Source organism: Carcharodon carcharias, chromosome 20, assembly GCF_017639515.1.
Source record: "Carcharodon carcharias isolate sCarCar2 chromosome 20, sCarCar2.pri, whole genome shotgun sequence".
In the NCBI taxonomy this organism is placed as follows: domain Eukaryota; kingdom Metazoa; phylum Chordata; class Chondrichthyes; order Lamniformes; family Lamnidae; genus Carcharodon; species Carcharodon carcharias.
The window spans coordinates 19,752,424-19,770,439 of NC_054486.1; the positions used below are offsets into that span (position 1 = coordinate 19,752,424).

At 41.0% G+C, this 18,016-nt stretch overlaps 1 protein-coding gene across 9 annotated transcripts in view; it reads left to right on the top strand.

The window, feature by feature from the left end:
* Positions 1 to 18,016, top strand: part of sipa1l1 (signal-induced proliferation-associated 1 like 1) — a 383,121-nt gene that overhangs the window by 108,028 nt on the left and 257,077 nt on the right. Inside the window, exon 1 of one of the 9 annotated variants that reach the window (XM_041214402.1) lies at positions 6,838 to 6,856. The exons of the other annotated variants lie outside the window; for them this stretch is intronic. The gene's annotated coding sequence lies outside the window, so the exon portion shown is untranslated. Of the gene's footprint in view, positions 1 to 6,837; positions 6,857 to 18,016 lie in introns of those variants that run through there. 9 annotated transcript variants of the gene reach the window in all.

Sequence of the window (18,016 nt, forward strand, 5' to 3'; positions counted from 1 at the left end):
GGAGTGGACCAGGGTGTCCCGCAGGGAATGATCCCTGCGGAATGCCGCCAGGGGTGGTGAAGGGAAGATGTGTTTGGTGGTGGCATCATGCTGGAGTTGGCGGAAATGGTGGAGGATGATCCTTTGAATGCTGAGGCTGGTGGGATGATAAGTGAGGACAAGAGGGACCCTAACATGGGTCTGGGAGGGAGAGGAAGGTGTGAGGGCGGATGCATGGGAGATGGGCCGGACACGGTTGAGGGCCCTGTCGACCACCGTGTGTGGAAAACCTCAGGAAGACATGTCAGAGGAACTGTTTTTGAAAGTGGCATTATCAGAACAGATGTGACAGAGGCGGAAGAACTGAGAGAATGGGATGGAGTCCTTACAGGAAGCGGGGTGTGAGGAGCTGTAGTCGAGGTAGCTGTGGGAGTCGGTAGGCTTGTAATGGATATTGGTGGACACCAGAAATTGAGACAGAGAGGTCAAGGAAGGGAAGGGAAGTGTCAGAGATAGACCATGTGAAAATGATGGAGGGGTGGAAATTGGAAGCAAGATTAATACATTTTTCCAGGTCCAGACGAGAGCATGAAGCAGCACCAAAGTAAACATCGATGTGCCAGAGAAAGAGTTGTGGTGATAGACTGTCCACCAATATCCATTACAAGCCTACCGACTCCCACAGCTACCTCGACTACAGCTCCTCACACCCCGCTTCCTGTAAGGACTCCATCCCATTCTCTCAGTTCCTTTGCCTCCGTCGCATCTGTTCTGATAATGCCACTTTCAAAAACAGTTCCTCTGACAGTTCCTTAACTGAGGTTTTCCACCCACGGTGGTTGACAGGGCCCTCAACTGTGTCCGGCCCATCTCCCGTGCATCTGCCCTCACACCCAGAAGCATGATAGGGTCCCCCTTGTCCTCACTTATCATCCCACCAGCCTCTGCATTCAAAGGATCATCCTCTGCCATTTATGCCAACTCCAGCATGATGCCACCATCAAACACATCTTCCCTTCACCACCCCTGGTGGCATTCTGCAGGGATCGTTCCCTGCAGGACGCCCTGGTCCACTCCTCCATCACCCCCTACACCTCAACCCCCTCCCCCTGCAACTGCAGAAGGTGCAACACCTGCCCCTTTACTTCCCCTTTCCTCATTGTCCAAGGGCCCAAACACTCATTTCAGGTGAAGCAGCATTTCACTTGCACTTCCCTCAATTTAGTCTACTGCATTCGGTGCTCCCAATGCGGTTTCCTCTACATTGGAGAGACCAAACGCAGACTGGGTGACCGCTTTGCAGAACACCTTCGGTCTGTCCGCAAGCATTACCCAGACCTCCCTGTTACGTGCCATTTCAACACTCCATCCTGCTCTCATGCCCACATGTCCATCCTTGGCCTGCTGCGTTGTTCCAATGAAGCTCAATGCAAACTGGAGGAACAGCACCTCATCTTCCAACTAGGCACTTTACAGCCTTTCGTACTGAATATTGAGTTCATCAATTTTAGATCATGAACTCTCTCCTCCATCCCCACCCCCTTTCTGATTTCTTCCCCCCCCTCCCTTTTTTTCCCAATAATTAATATAGATTTTTCTTTTCCCACCTATTTCCATTATTTTTAAATGTATTTCCATCCATTGTTTTATCTCTACCTTTTAGCCTTTTTCGATTTCTTCACCCCACCCCACCCACTAGGGCTATCTGTACCTTGCTTGTCCTGCTTTCTACCCTTAATTAGCATATTCCTTAGATAATATCACCACCTTCAGCACCTCTTTGTCCTTTTGTCTTTGACATCTTTTGGTTATCTCCACCTATCACTGGACCTCTATCCAGCTCTACTTGTCTCCCCCCGCTTAAACCAGCTTATATTTTACCTCTCTTCTATTTTTACTTAGTTCTGTTGAAGGGTCATTTGGTCTCGAAACATTAACTGTGCTCCTCTCCGCAGATGCTGCCAGACCTGCTGAGTTTTTCCAGGTATTTTTGTTTTTGTTTTGGATTTCCAGCATCCGCAGTTTTTTGCTTTTATCAGAAAGCAGGTCAATTAACTTTACACCTGTGGTAGGGAAAATGTTAGTAGCTATTATTAAAGATGTTATAGCAGAGCACTTGGATAAATTCAAGGTAATCGGGCAAAGGTTTTGAGAGAGGGAAATCATATTTAACCAATTTATCGAAGTTCTTTGAAGAAGTGACAGGTACTGTTTATAAAGGGGCACTGGTGGATGTACTGTGCTTATATTTCCAGAAAGCATTTGAAAAGGTGCCACATGAAAGGTTATTGTGGTGTAGGGGGAACATTGGCATGGATAGACTGGCTAGCTCACAAGAAGCAGTAGATGTAAATGGGTCACTTTCTGGTTGGCAAGATGTGGCAATGGTGTGTCACAGGGATCAGTGCTGGGGCCTCAACCTTTTACAATTTATATAAATGACTAGGATGAGGGGACCAGGGTATCGTTGTTAATGATACAAAGATAGGTAGGAGAGTTATATGTGAAGAGGACACAAGGAGGCTACAAAGTGGTGTAGGTTAAGTGGGTGGGCAAAGATCTGGCAAATGGAGTATAATGTGGGAAAATGTGAAATTGTCCACTTTGGCAGGAAAAATAAATAAGCAGGTTATTTAAATGCTGAGAGGATGCAGAAGGATCTGGGTGTCCTAGTGCACGAATCGCAAAAGGCTAGTTATGCAAGGACAGCAAGTAATTAAGAAAGCTAATAGAATGTTGTTGTTTATTTTGAGGGGAAGTGAGTACAAAATTAGTCATACAGGGCAGGTGAGACTACACTGCACTTTTGGCCTTCTTGTTAAAGAAGGATGTAAATGTGTTGGAAACAGTTCCACAGAAGTTTAACTAGACCAATATCTGGTATGGGAGGGTTGTCTTACCAAGAAAGGTTGGACAGGCTCGGCTTGTATCCACTGGAATTTGGAGTAAGAGGCTACTTAATTCAAACATGTAAGATCCTGAGGGATGTTGATAGGGTGGATGTGAAAAGGTTGTTTCCTCTTGTGGGAGAATCTAGAACTAGGGGTTATTGTTTAAAAATAAGGGGCTGCCCATTTAAAACAGATGAGGAGAAATCTTTTCTCAATCGTGAGTCTTTAGAGCTCTCTCCCACAAGGCAGTGGAAGCAGAGTCTTGAAATATTTTTAAGGCAGAGATAGATAGATTCTTGATAAGAGGATGAAAGGTTATTGGGGTAGGTGGAGTTGCGGTACAATCACATCAGCTATGATCTTATTGAATGGCAGAGCAGGCTTGAGGGGCCGATTGGCTTACTTCTCTGCTCCTAATTTATATGTTCATATGTGTTTTGTTTTCCTTGGTGGCTGTAGTTTCAAAGGTGAGAGGCTGCTGAGCTTCTATTGAGGACAGTTCAGTTGGCTGTGGAAGCTGTTGAGCAGCTCGAGGTTCTCTTGCCCAATTTTGTGTAATCACTTAGGGAGACACTAGCAGAATGATTGACCGGGAACTGGCATGCTGTTATCCTAAGAGACAGTGGCAGGTGCCAAGGTCACTCTCCTGGAACTGCACCCCAGTAATGCTATGGCTCCAATCTAGAACAGAAGTCAGGAGTGAGGTGATGCTCTATTTAGAAATCCCTGCCAACAATGGCTCCAAAGTTAAGATAGCAGTTATCTGATCTTCCATGGCAGCTTTTCAAGTGGCCGTTAAGGCTGCATGATGGGCCGCCACTCTGGTGGTGTTAGAGTTGGCTGCTTGGCCCAGTTGGATGCAGTCGTCTCTGTGCTCTGTGTGAAGCTGTGGTGCAAGCTGACTGTTCCATGCTCTGTGAGATTGTGCACAAGTTCACTGGCAGCCACTTCCTGGTATATATCTCTGAGGCTCCTTTGGTAGGCTGAGACTTTGAAGTCAACACCTGAGTCCTCTGCCACTCAACTTGCATTTGATCTCTCCTTCCAATAAACAGGCATCTGTGGCATCTTATTTCTCTCTTCCCTAAATATACTAGTGTGCAGTAAGTCACCACATGCAGACCTCAATTCTAACCTTGTTTAAAGTGTGTATGGTACCAGCATTGGAATTGGTACAAATGATTCTTGCCTTGAAAACTCTAGAAAGGTCATTGAACCTTTTCTGGCATTGCACCTATGCGCTGGGTGCTAGACTGCTGGTGGTAATGTGCTTTATGAAGATCGTCCCATGACATGCATCGATTTCTTAACATTTCTCATAACATTTTTTAAAAAAAGTGAAAGTATGTACTTTATGATCCCCAGCTGAGGTTAACCCTGGGCAAGTCTGATCCCAGAGTGGAACCCAGCCTGATAGATCCTAACTTTTATTTGTTCTTTTCGATACGTGGAGAATAGTTACTGAAGAGGCACAGGGGTCAGTTGATGAACTTTTAACAAAAAAAATTTATTCAATAAGAAAAGAACTATATTACAATACTCCTTCACCCAAACCTATACCATTTAAAGGTGTATACATATTTGTAATGATAACACAAGTTACAAAAACTATCTATACTTTAATGTACACAGTAAGTACACAGTCCGTGTAAACCTATGGCACCCTGTGGTCAGACACACCACATTCTGAGATCAAGTGACAGATGCCACATCAGTCTCACTGAATTTCGTCCTTCGCGTCAGGATTTCCAAACTCCCCTGTCCAAGACCTCACTTTGGAATGTGCTCCCAAATCGACACTTTCTCATTGACACATGTCGAAGGGTCATGAGGACTCGAAACGTCAACTCTTTTCTTCTCCGCCAATGCTGCCAGACCTGCTGAGTTTTTCCAGGTAATTCTGTTTTTGTTTCCAAAAACAACTGCTGTTTCTCGTGTGTGTGTGTGTGTGTGTGTGTGTGTGTGTGTGTCTGTGGGAGCGACCTGCCTCTCTGGCCCTCCTGTTGCTGGGCAACAGCCAGTTTTCCACTGTTTGTTTAACTTCTCCTTGGTCGTAAAACTCCATTAGAAATGCAAGCACCTTTTTAAGAGTGAAACTAAAACTCCCTTTGACTTTTCTTAATGCACAGTTACAGAAATACAAATCAAACTTAAGCTTTAAAGTGAAAATTCATTCCTAACACCCACAAATACCACCACAACTTAAATTATCTCTATTCCAAACAGCCTTTATTGTTTTCCTGTGCAGAATTTGCAAGTTAACTGATGTTGACCTCAGACTACAAGCAGTCACTTTCTTTGCAGAGTCCCTTTCTGTGACTCTGCCTCAAGCTGATTGGTGAGAGAACTTTGTCCAAGCTGTTCAGAGAGAGGGGGAGGAGCAGAGAGAGGGGGAGGAGATACCAGATATATAGGAGAGTGGTCACATCCCTAAGAATGGATGAGTACTGTAGTCTAGTCGCTGTGCCTGTACATGATGTCAAGCAAATGAGTGCGACGGTTGTCCTCAATAACATATCCTGAGAGAGGGGAAGTCAACTCAGTCAAGGATCAGCCAAAGTACCTACTTTGAATAAAAGGCCACCTCTTTGCGTGGAAGCTTGCAGGACCGGTAGATTTAGGAAGTCTGTGCAGGATGCATTTGAATAATGAACATCAGGGTGCAAACGATTGTGGGTGACCTCAACAGTTTCCCATTATTCCCAATTAACATTCTAAATACCTTAAGATAAGAATGTATCCTTGAGAATTAACTCTTGTAAACACAATCTAAATTCATAGCAATACCCTAACAAACTTAAAACCCCTTTCAGGTTGTAGAGGTAAAAGTTCCAAAATGTTACTTACTGTCATTAATTATTATATGCAGAGCCCACTTGTGCTTTGCTGCTTGTTGTACCTGTCTGTGTTCTGCATTTAGGAAATGTTCTTTCGTCTCTCAAATTGACCATAATTCTTTCCGCAGGTGACTTGGCTCTCATTTTATACTGGGTATATTTCATATCAGTTTCAACTGAGAATGGACTTGCTGTGATTTGGTTCAATGTGAGGGTAATTTTCTCTCTTGCATGATGTATATTGCACAACCTTTTGGGGTTAGCAGTTAGCATAGGTAGTGAACGTGCAATGCAAACTGTAGATAATTCGAGTTTGCCAAAGCTTTATAAATTGTGTGGCAAACAAAGATCCATCTCAGTATCAAAGATTGCACAATAAACCAGAGTGTGCTATAATTTACAGGGACCAGAAAAATGGTTAGATCTGATTTTCATTTTGAATCCTGTCCAGGAATGGAAACTGACATTTTAGTGACAGATTTTGTTTTGCAGCATGCATGATAAACCTGGGCTTGGGAGGAAGCCTTTGATGCAGAAATTGGAGCCTACAGATGCATTGGGAGCTCCATGTATGATGGCTACCAATAACCAGAATGTAGCAATTAGTTATACTTAATCAAAAAGGTTGAGTAAAAGCACTTTGTATTTTGGCACCCCAGTAATAGTGAAGTGCGCAATTTCACATCTTTTATGAAGTGTTTTTTAGTCCACTATGAGAAGAACCTTGTACTTACAGCCAAGTGTACTAATAGTGGCCAAGTCACTCCGATGCAGTGAATAGAAATGCAAAGCATGTCCATGTGGTATATTCCATATTGTCTTTTGTGTTTTGAAAATTGTAGCACATGGCTAAATGGAATATTGGTTTGGTATTGGAGCTGGAGGACAACTTAAAATGATCAGCTAGAACAATGAACCTGAGTAAGTTAGCTAGATGAAATGAACGGTATTGCTTCATCCTCAACACCACTGAATTTATTTTGATACACAAAATTCCGTTGAAATGTTTTGTTTTCTATAGTAGGTTTTCTTTTATATTTCAGGGAATTTTAGTGGCGACGTGTGTTCAGGGTGCGAGACTTAAAGAAAAACACAAAAGGAATGATGTTCTTATTCAAAGGTTTAAAACAAAACCTGCTACGTAACATGGTACGGTACAGTGCTTAGCTTCATCTGCATGTGGAAAATGCTGAAGGGATCGTAGTTCAAGCAAAATACTTGCATTGTTTTCTCTATCTATAATTCTGTTTCAAATAGTGATGAGTGATATCCTTGATTGCAAGTAAGTGATCGACATTCAGTATTCTATGTTATCAACATCAAAAGCTGTCCACCTCTTCTTTTGGCCAATTTGTTAGCCTGTACTAATGACTGCCAGAGGGAAATGTTTGCAGAAATTCTAAAGCTCTGATCACAAAGCTGAAAGAAAGTTTCATTAACTACAGCATGCAACACTTAAAAGTCTGGGTTCTGAAGCAGGGTTCACATCTAAAATGTAATCTGCCTGTTCTCTATAGAGATGCTAACAGACCTGTGTGTTTTCTGACTTTTTTTGATGATTCAAAAGTTTGTAACAACTTTGTTTTGTATTTCACTTTGACTTAATGCCGCTGGTACTAGGCTTTTCGTTGCCTTGGTATTTGATACAGGGGAATTTTAAGGCATGTAACATCAGCATCATGCAACGTTATTTTAAGGAAAGGCATCATATAATGCAGAACCATGCAGTCCAGAGAGAGGGTTCCAGGTTTGAATCCTGGTTTCTGCTCAAGTAACGGATCTCAGTCAGGGTATCACAAAGAATTGGTACTGGTATTTCTGGATTAGAAAGTGGAAAATTGGCCACAACCCGCACTACTGGTGGTATCCAGCAATCCCCATTGGAATGCATGTACTGCGGAAAACCCAATGGGCTCAGTGCGATGTGCCATTGTAGTTGAATAGCTCTCTGCTTAAAGTTTTGTATGAAGAATTTCCAAGGGTTCCTGACATTTTATAGGACTGGCCCCCAACAGCGGCTTCAGCGGAGGGTTCAAAAGAAAACTGGAAAACAAAGACTCTAGTTGTGAAAGCATCAAACAAAAATTGTTTTTAACTGAGTGTTAGAGGGAATTATTGCCCTTAAAACTGGTGCGTTACGTAGATATTGAAGTATGCCATTACACCATCTGTGTCAGTACTTCATATTACTCGTAGATGATGTATTACTCTTTGCTTATTTGTGGGCATGTGTTCACTTCCATTAAAGTTAAGTGTAAACCTGGTCAGGATGAAGTGGCCAAAATTAGTATAAATAACTTTAAATGGTCTGGAACCCCACAGATTAGTGACCATCTGCTGAGGTAAATCCAGCTCCGTCAAACTTGAGGTTGTTACTCTTTCAAGACCCAACCTGTGCAATGCTCAAACAAATAATTGAGAAATATAATGAGGGCTAAACGAATATTTACTTGTCAATGACTTGTATGCTTCACCTCCCATAATCATATGTACCTAATTTCAAGTCTCATTGTGGAACAGGCGTTTGTATCACAACCTTGTTGAGCCATTGTAACATTTTACAACCTGGTCTCGGCGATTTTTCTCTGGATCCAAAGTGGCTTTGTGTACAGCCAGGTGAAATGAGAGCTTCAGCCACAGTTCCAGGATCTGCTCAATGGTCAGTTCAATTTCGGACTGCTGATGTTGATGAGATTTTTTTTAACATAAGGAAGTTGTTGTGGCCTGTTACAGTATTTTAGAGCGTCAGCCTGACTGGTAAGTTGAACGACTACTTTACAGAGCAGATTGTGCTGCTCTAAACATTGTGCCACTGGAGCTGACTGTTCCCAGCAGCTGAAATCCAGTGCATGCTTTTTGGGAAAAAAAATTTGAATGGTCTGTGCCTGGACAGAGATTAAGTGCTTTAAGCTGGAGGCTTTGGTTCGTTTTTGATCTGTGAAGCTTATTCCATTCCTTATAGTGGACAAAATAGTTTTCAGTCAGCCTTTTTTTTCATAGAAATAGGATAGGGCCATTCAGCAGATCATGGCTGATCCGATTCTGAACTCAATTTACTCACCTTGGCTCCGTAACCCTTAAAGCTCTTGTCGAACAAAACTCACCTGTTTTTGAAATTTTCAGTTGACACAGCCTCAACAGCATTTGTTTGGAAAGTAAGTTACAAATTTCCACTGTAGTTTGCAGTTGAAAGTACTAGCTCTATAAGGACCTATATGCTTCCATAATTTTTAAAATGCGCCTTCATTTGGGTCCAAACCAGAGTTTTGAAGGACATGATGTTTTTCACAGTTCAGATGGACATATTATGGAAGTTTCACACACTGGCATTACAGATGAGGTTTTGTTGAGATCTTGGTTATGACTTAGGTGCACAGAAAATTAACTTAATTCTATACAATGAATGGTATTGACCCTGTGACCCTTGGATTTGTTTGATAATTGCCACTTTATAATCATAGTGTTACAGCTCCACTCTTAACTTTAGCAGCAGCATGTGGCATTATGCCATGCTCCTTCCTTCCGACCTCTTGGAATTAAACTTTATCTAACGTTCTAAATTTCTCAATGTTTAACGTGCTGCCCATGTTAGCAGCCCAGAATGAAAGAAACCAAGGGTGCTGGCTTCAAGGGGCCTAAATTTGCAAGTGTGACTGGTTTGAATAGATTTCATGTTGTTTGTTTGTTCCAGTACAAACTCAACTTTATCTTTATATCCTTAAAACAAGAAGTCAATGAAGCACATACTTGCTGTAATTTTCTGCATGTGCTGCGCAGCGTCTACCCACATATCTTTATGAAAGTTTGGAATTTCCTGTATGTTAGTCTTGAAACCACATGAAGTATTTGTACACTTCATTAAATCTGTATCGCTGAGGGTTAGGTTGGTTCCAGTTTTTATTTTGGAAGTGTTGCAGATTTTCTATTGGCCGTGCCTCTTTTAGGGTCATGGCCAAATCCCAAAACTGAGTAATTTTCTGGCAGTGGGTTGCCTTGCAGCTCAAAACATTTACATCTTCTCTGGCTTTGGGTAGGAACTCACTGTAAGTACAGTACTTGCATAATCCAAAAACTGCTTAGGAAAATTTTATGAATTTGAGTGATATGACTGTGTGAGGGGAGAAAGGTGATGTACACTTGTGGTGTTCCTTCTGCAGTCCTAAGTGCTGACGTGCAGTACTCACCCATTGATTTGGTCTAGTATTCTTTACAGTTCTTTTATTTAATGAAGTATTTTATATGTGGCATATTTGATTGCATTGTCTTAATGTCAAACGTTACCTGGGGTAGATGATGAAATACTAATTACCAGCAACAACTTTTATTTATACAGTGGCCTGGAATTCACTGCAGTGGTGATATGAGTGCCAAACATGATGTGTTAAATTGCTTTGCTCTATGGTCTTCCAGCAGTGAATTTACATCAACATTTGTGGAGGTTCTATTTGAATATGCTGACTTGACCTAGCGATGAATCTGTAGTAGTATGGAGAATGGGCAATTGATTAATCCCCTCAATTTTGTAGTTTATTGCCATTGAGATTTCCATAAATCCACATCTATTAATGTACTAATAGATAATGGTTATATAGATGCTTACCAGTGGCAGAATGCAATAGTTATGCTTTCAAGTTGGTTGTTAAAATTATGACGATTTGGGGTTCAGTTAAATTTCAAGATAAAACCCATTTGAGGACCATCTGTAACAGAACCAGAATGTATGCTTTAACTTGATCTGTAATAACTAATTCATCTTTCAATGTGTATTTAAGAGCAATGAGAATATTGTAGATAGATTTCACTCCCTCAGTTAATAAGTGGATTGGAGAAAGCAAAGGGAATAAAAAATCTCTCAATTATTCATTATTCTGTTATAGTTTATTGAAGCCAAAATTAGCTTCTTGAGGTAGACAGTGCATGCTATTCTACACAGTGGACCAGATTATTATCTGTTTACTTGCCTGTATATAAAATATTAGAAATATCAATAATGTGACTATACACTGTGGTCTACTTCAAATCCGTGTTTCTGTGAATCATTATCATTAGGATATCATTATGAGACCAGTAAGAGTTTAGTGCATATGTAGATCATCTAATGGGATGATATCCTCCTTTTGGGGTAATTGTTCAGCACTGAACTCAACAGTAGTCAGGTAACTGGAAATATTTACTTGCCATAATCCTTAATACAAAAGGAATTGTTAGGACAATATGTTGTATTTATAAAGTGCCTTTAACATAGTAAAACATTTTGAGATGCTTTACAGGAGTACCACCAAAAGAAATTTGATACAGAGTTACACGAGATGCTTGGACAAATGACCAATAGTTTAGTTGGCAGTATGTCCTAAGGAGCATCTTGAAGAAAGTAAGGTAGAGAGAACAACTAATGTACCTCAATGAAATACTTTGACAGATGAGTTAAAGGCTGCCAAGTTTATGTCTGTGCTTAGGCAAACAGAAGTGGTAACTGTAATTTGATTTATGAGAATGTATTTGGGCATTCTCTTTGGAGTGAATTTATATGCTCTTATGTGTGGACGATGAGACAGCAGAAGCAACTATATTGAATAAACATACAGAATTTACAATTGCCAGGTCCACAGTGCCATTATTTTTCAACCTAAGTGATGGGGTGTGAACACTGGCTTAAATGTAGCAAAATTCACAATTGTCACTTGTTTCAATGGGCGAGGCTATAATTACCTTGTAGCAGTTTTTGGTGAGGGATAATGGCGGAATGGAGCATAAGTGCCAGGGAATTACATGGTGGCATTAGTTGTGTAAGTCACTGACACCATTATTTCCTGGAACGTCTGTGCAAAAATATCATAGCTACAAGTGTGCCAATTGCTCTAGTTATTACATTGTGAGCCTTCAACAAACTCCAAGCCATGTTATAGTGTAAAGAAAAACTTCCCAAAAGGTGCTTCACAGAAACATGAGGAAAACTAATGCCGAACCAAAAAAAACTAGTTGTGACCCAAAAATTGGTTGTCGGAATGTCTTTTAAGGCTGTTAGGATGGCTTTTAAAAGAAGAAAGGCAGGTGGAGAGGCAAAGCAGTTTGATGGAAGGAATGCAGTTGGATTGATGGCAAGAGAGCTGGGTTTATGAAGGAATTCACCAAAGCTCCTTAGACAGCATCCTCCAAACCTACAGCCACGAACACCTAGAAGGACAAGGGAAGCAGGTAGATGGGAACACCACCACCTGGAAGTTCCTCTCCAAGTCACTCACCATCCTGACTTGGAAACATATCGCCATTCCTTCAATGTTGCTGGCTCAAAATCCTGGAACTCCCTTCCTGGTAATAGCACTGTGGGTGTACCTACACTACATGGACTGCAGCGGTTCAAGAAGGCAGCTCACCACCACCTTCTCAAGGGCAATTAGGGATGGGCAATAAATGCTGGTCCAGCCAGCGAAGCCCACATCCTGTGAATGAATAAACAAAATGATAGAGGCTGAAGGAAATGGTTCTTTCTCCCTGCTGTTAGTTGGAGTAAACTGAAACTCATCCATGACCAATGTTATAAAGGTAACCTGACAGTACAAAAGTCATAGTAGGGTTTATGAAAGTATTGCAGAGTTAGAGATGAGTGTTTTTGGTGCGCATGTGGAACTGACCCCATATTTTTGAAAGATGAGTTATCCTCTAGGGCAGTGGGTAGGTAGGTCTCTGGTGGCAGAGGTGGGGTGGGGATGTTGGGGAAGATGGAATTATGAAAATAATGTCATGGTGAAACATGCCACTGTTAGAAATACCCTAGCTATCACATAGATAGGAATGGAATTGAGAACGGAAGTCCCATGCAGGTGGACAGCTCTGGCGAGGCATTTGAGGAGCTTTTAAACATGTCGAAGATTAAAAGTTGTTTGAAGATTTTCATGGTGAGAGCATGGTAACATTCAGTAAGATGATTTCATGGCTACAGCAAGTAAAATTTGCTCTGAAAATAACAGTTACCTTAAAAGAGTTCCTTAGAAGAACTGGGAGGCCTCAATGTTTCAGGCAGTGTACTCTGCCTGTTCTCTGGAGGAATGACTGGAACAGATGAAAGGGTAGCTATGTATATTGGGCAGGATCTTGCGCTGATTGGTCAGGCTACTGTGTCTGAAATAGGTTGGTACATGTTAACATTTTTGCTGCTGTTTAGTCGACTGCATAGTGGTTGTATTCCTCCAGTAAAGGTAGCCAGATGTCACTGATGAGATGGTTACTATCTTAGGAGATGGTGTGGTTTTGGTAGATCTCCATGGCCTCCCCAACATGTCTTGTACGCCAGTATGTGATGGATAAGCCAAGAGTTGGACCATTGAATGTGGTGGTTATTGCACTGAACTTGTTTGATAACTAGCTTGTCCCATTCACTGTATTTGAAGCAGATTTGATGTTCCTTGAATCAATTGTGTACGCTGCAGCCTGTTTCAGCAAAGCCTGTAGGTAGCGTGGGTGAGGAGAGATAGTGAACCACAGTAGAATTTCAAGGTTTAAGCCCTATTCTCTAATATTCCATTAACAGCTGCAACTACAAACAACGTGACTCTATTGTGTAAGCATCTGAAAAAGTTTGTTTTGGTTCTAGCGTAGTCCTACCATCCAGAGAGTGGCCAGTTCTGATCTTGATTTTGAATCATTTTCTAACTTGTTGACATTGTGGTGAGGAGGGTGCAATACACTTCACTGAGCTTTCCCACTCCCCACCCCCTCATCAGGGAGTTAGTTGTGTGTGTTTTGCTCAAAGTTGCTATTTTGGGCAACCAGTGGTTAAAGTGTTAATTGTTCTGAACTGGAACTTTGTTGATGAGAGGGATAATAACACGTGTGATGCTCCTTCAGGATTGAGGCAGACTGATTTGTAGTATTATATTCAAGCTGCGATTTGTTTCTTGGCTTTTTTGGATGCTTTAAAAATGTTGAATTTAGTCCATGTGTTAAGAATTAACATTGAATTCTTACAATAGAGTGAGGTTTGTATCTTGTGAAAAAGGACTTTTTGTGAACAGCATAATCCAATCACGAATAAGATGCTTTTGTTGTTTCAAGCAGCATGATATACATTAAATGTCATCTCTAATTAGCTACTAGGGAACAATTATAAAATTGTGAAATTCCTTTGTGTTTTTTGACAAAGCTGTGCTGCTGCTGAACAAAATGTAATTTTCTCAAAAAGTCTCATTTTAGTACACTAGAAACCACTTATATGAAATGTTGCTTAGCCCAGGTTTGCTGTAATTATTCAGAGTTTACATTGAGAGCAAAGCTGATCCCTGATATTCGACTTGGAAGTTTTCCCCCCCCAAATCAAGCTTTCACAAAATACCATATCTTCTTTGCTGGCAGGCGAACTGTTCATATTGTAACATACAATCACCGAGAACTTTTATTTCAATTTTGTTTCACTTTCCTTCTGGTTTTTAAAATGGAAAGTAGCATAGCATTCCTGAGACTGACATTTTGAATGTGGGACGGCAGAGCAGCCGACAATTGTTGAATTATCCTCGCATGCAATCAAACTAATTCTTGAGTCCCGGAGCGAGTGAGTGGCAGATGCTGTGGCTGACATTTGTGCCTGCAGCTGCTCTGATTTAGAGTTAGTGGGCACTGGATTGTCATTATGTGTATTGTATTTAAAAGATCAGTATAGATGAGATAGAAACAAAAAACTGCGGATGCTGGAAATCCAAAACAAAAACAGAATTACCTGGAAAAACTCAGCAGGTCTGGCAGCATCGGCGGAGAAGAAAAGAGTTGACGTTTCGAGTCCTCATGACCCTTCGACAGAACTAGGTGAGATAGATGAGATAGGCTATTTTACTGATTTAGTTAATCCTCTGTAGAAATATACTTTTATATTTTCCTTGTCCTTCCCCTAAGTCATGGCATTTAAATGACTAACTCTTGTTCCAGCCTCTTGCTTTCATGAGCCATTGGAAAACCATTCTAATATAAAAATCTTAAGTGAAGAAAAACTTCTTGACATCATCTTGAACTTTTACCTGAGAGCACTATTCAGCTTTAGCATGACTTGAGTTGTATTTAAATTCCACTGATATGGCAGTATAGCTCAACATTTCATTTGCTGCTTCCACAGTTGTGGGTATTGTCAGTGAGTCTGCTATCATTCCTACTGGATCTTTCATCCTCCAATTAGTTTCACATTATTATTATTATATAAACAGTTGTGATGCCTTGTCCATACAGGCACTCACCCAGGGCTACGTAATCTCCTGGCAGAAGCAGAAAAGCTGATTATGACCCAAGTTTTCTTCAGTGTGTAAGATCTTCCATTTTCTTGCATTGACTTTCATCTGCCATAGGTCTGCCACTTGGTAAATACTGTTTAATTGTTTCCATTTCTATGATTAAAGTCAGGTTCAGGAACAACAGCTTTAAAATGTTGATACTGTGGTTTAAAGACTTACCTTGTAATATTCTAGCCGTATTGTATTTTCAGGCTGAATTGTTATTCATCCTTTAAAATATTAGTCATATTGTGACCACTAATCAGACCTTCTTATTTGATCACTGGGGAATATATCAGTAACTTGCTTTGATGTGTGATTACTGTTTAATAGCCATTGTGACAGCAAAGAGGCGCATTAAAGAACATTGTAGATTATGAATGTGGGTTGTGCTAAGCAGAGAATGTAGTTGATACCAAAATATTACAGATCAACCGTGGTTGCATTTTCCTTTCTAGTTTCTTCTTGCACCCTATTTCTTATAGATTACGATTATATATTTCTTTGTAATCCAGTAAAGATATATTGAAACCAATTATAGTGCCCTGATAGCCAGCTGGCCCAACTCAAGTTTTGAACTGATGACTCTTCCTGATATGTGCACCACATCAACCTAGCCCATTTACCCAATCAATCGATACAGATCCCTAAAATCTGCATGGTTGGAGATATGTTGGTCTGAAGCAAGAAGGTTGTTATTTTCCAGAGCCTGGGACTGAATGGAAATGAAATGGTGGTAGATCATGTCATAATATTTAACACATTTTGACTACATGACAGTAGCTGAGAAATGTGCTATTACTTTGGATGCACCTGGTTATTTTATTGTCTTGGGACTTCCAGAAACACACAGGTTGTCAGCATTTTGAAGCTTTGCTTTTTGATGCAAAGAACGAACTGGTATTTAGATAGTTCTTGTATATAGAACTTCACGAAGTTCAAGAATCTGTGTCTGGGCCTGCTTAGAAACGTCTGGTATTCTATTTGTTTTATTAGAAATTCAGAGGGTACTGACGGCTGAATGCTTTTAAGGGCACTAGTGTTTCATATGATCCATTAAGAACTGCACAGGACCTATCTCATAATTTGCTAGATTAGCAGGTCCTGCTGTAGGATGTGGCTGGGAATTCATCATTTGAGCCATTGTGGAGGGTTTTGCTCCATATCCTAGCTGTGTAAACAGTCCTGTACCCCCAGTACTGAAGCTCTTCAAATTTAATAACGAGTTAAACTGCATACCTCACCCTCCACCCCAAAACAAAATCTCTGCAGTGAATTGTAGTACAAGCACCAGCGCTGCACTATTATTACACTCAGTATAACATGGGCAAACAGCAGCAGGATAATCCCTGTGTAATTTTATGATTTAAATTATTCATTGATCTAGTATTCTGATTTCAACCTGGTTTCCTGTAAGGGCTCTTCAATTGGTGGCAATGCCTTGGGACAGAGAGTGGAAGAAGCAGCCTGCCCTCCTGATCCTTTTTTTATTCTTTTGCGGCATGTGGGCTTAGCTAGCTAGGCCAGCGTTTATTGCCCATCCCTAGTTGCTCTTGAGAAGGTGGTGGTGAGCTTGTACGTACACCCACAGTGCTTGTTAGGAAGGGAGTTCCTGGATTTTGACCCAGTGCCAGTGAAGGAACAGATATATTTCCAATGGTGAGTGACTTGGATGGGAACTTCCAGGTGGTGGTGTTCCCTCTATCTGCTGCCCTTGTCCTTCTAGATAATAGGGGTTGTGGGTTGGAAGGTACTCAATGGTACTCGACAGTTTCTTGCAGAAAAGTTTGGGTTTATTGGATATTGAGGCCTGCATCAGGTTCACTGGTATTGCCCCAATTTGTCAAATAGCCAACACAAGTAATCTCTGAACTACCATGTATCACAATGTAATATTGTCTTCTAGATTTATTTGTGCAGGAATGGGCTCCACAAAGATGCATATTTAAGTAGACCAAGGAAACAAACCAAATTTTTCATTTGCATTGTAACACAGTCACTTGTCCTGAATGCTGTCATTGATTTAATGTACCTGAAATGTGACCATGTTTTCAGTACAGAGTAGTTTTGTTTGAGATTACTCTTTGAACCATTTTACTATCCAGTCATTATCTAGTGACGCTTACTGAAACTTGAGGGAGAGATGCTCCCAGTTGTGATGCTATCAGCAGTTGAATAGCACATTGATGCTACTTATACAAGATATTGGACAGCAGCTGGAATCTCTGAAACATTATTCCACCTAGAGCCAAGACCTTGAGGAAAGGGTAGGATAAAAGTTGGAGTGGGGGTGGTGGGAGAGACACTGGGTATGGGTGGAAATACTGCAAGTCCAGACAGCACCTCCCACTAATATTGTTGGGCCATAAATTCCAACATTTTGTGCAGAAAAACTAATTCGGGGGGGAGGGGTTCTGGAGAGGGAAGATTGATTCATGGGAAATTTAACCACACTATGTTTTAGTTCATCTCTTGCTTCAAGGTCAGTAGAAAAGGCAGAGACCCAAAAACAAGTCTGCTGTCCTCTTGGCAGAAGGTTTTGATGTATGTATGCTATGGGACTCTGAACCATAAAAAATCTAAATGAACTGAAGCACTCAAACAATGTTTATGGGCCAGGGAAAGACTGGTGCAGGCAGAATGAGAAAATGCTGGAAACGCTTGTTAAGTCAAGAACAGCATCAACAATGAGAAATAATTGACCAATCCTTAACCAGTCCCCTTCCTTACAACCCTGCGCTTTGACTAAAAAGCAATGCTGGAAAAGGTGAATTGTCATTATTTTCCACAGATACGATGTCTGCTTTGCTGAATGTTTCCAGCATTTTCTGATTTTAGGTTTTTCAATATTTTGGTTAGTGGTGCTGATAGTTGTATGGCTCATCCTCTGCCCAACACCTTTCTTACCCAGCCCCCCCTCCCTCCCCCAGGTGATCCAAGCACACTATTGCAAATTTTGGGCAAGAAATAGGAATCTGTATTATATATTTTACCAGCCTGGATGGCAGATGCTTCTGGTTAGACTTGGAATAATTAGTATTCATGTACTAGTAGTGTG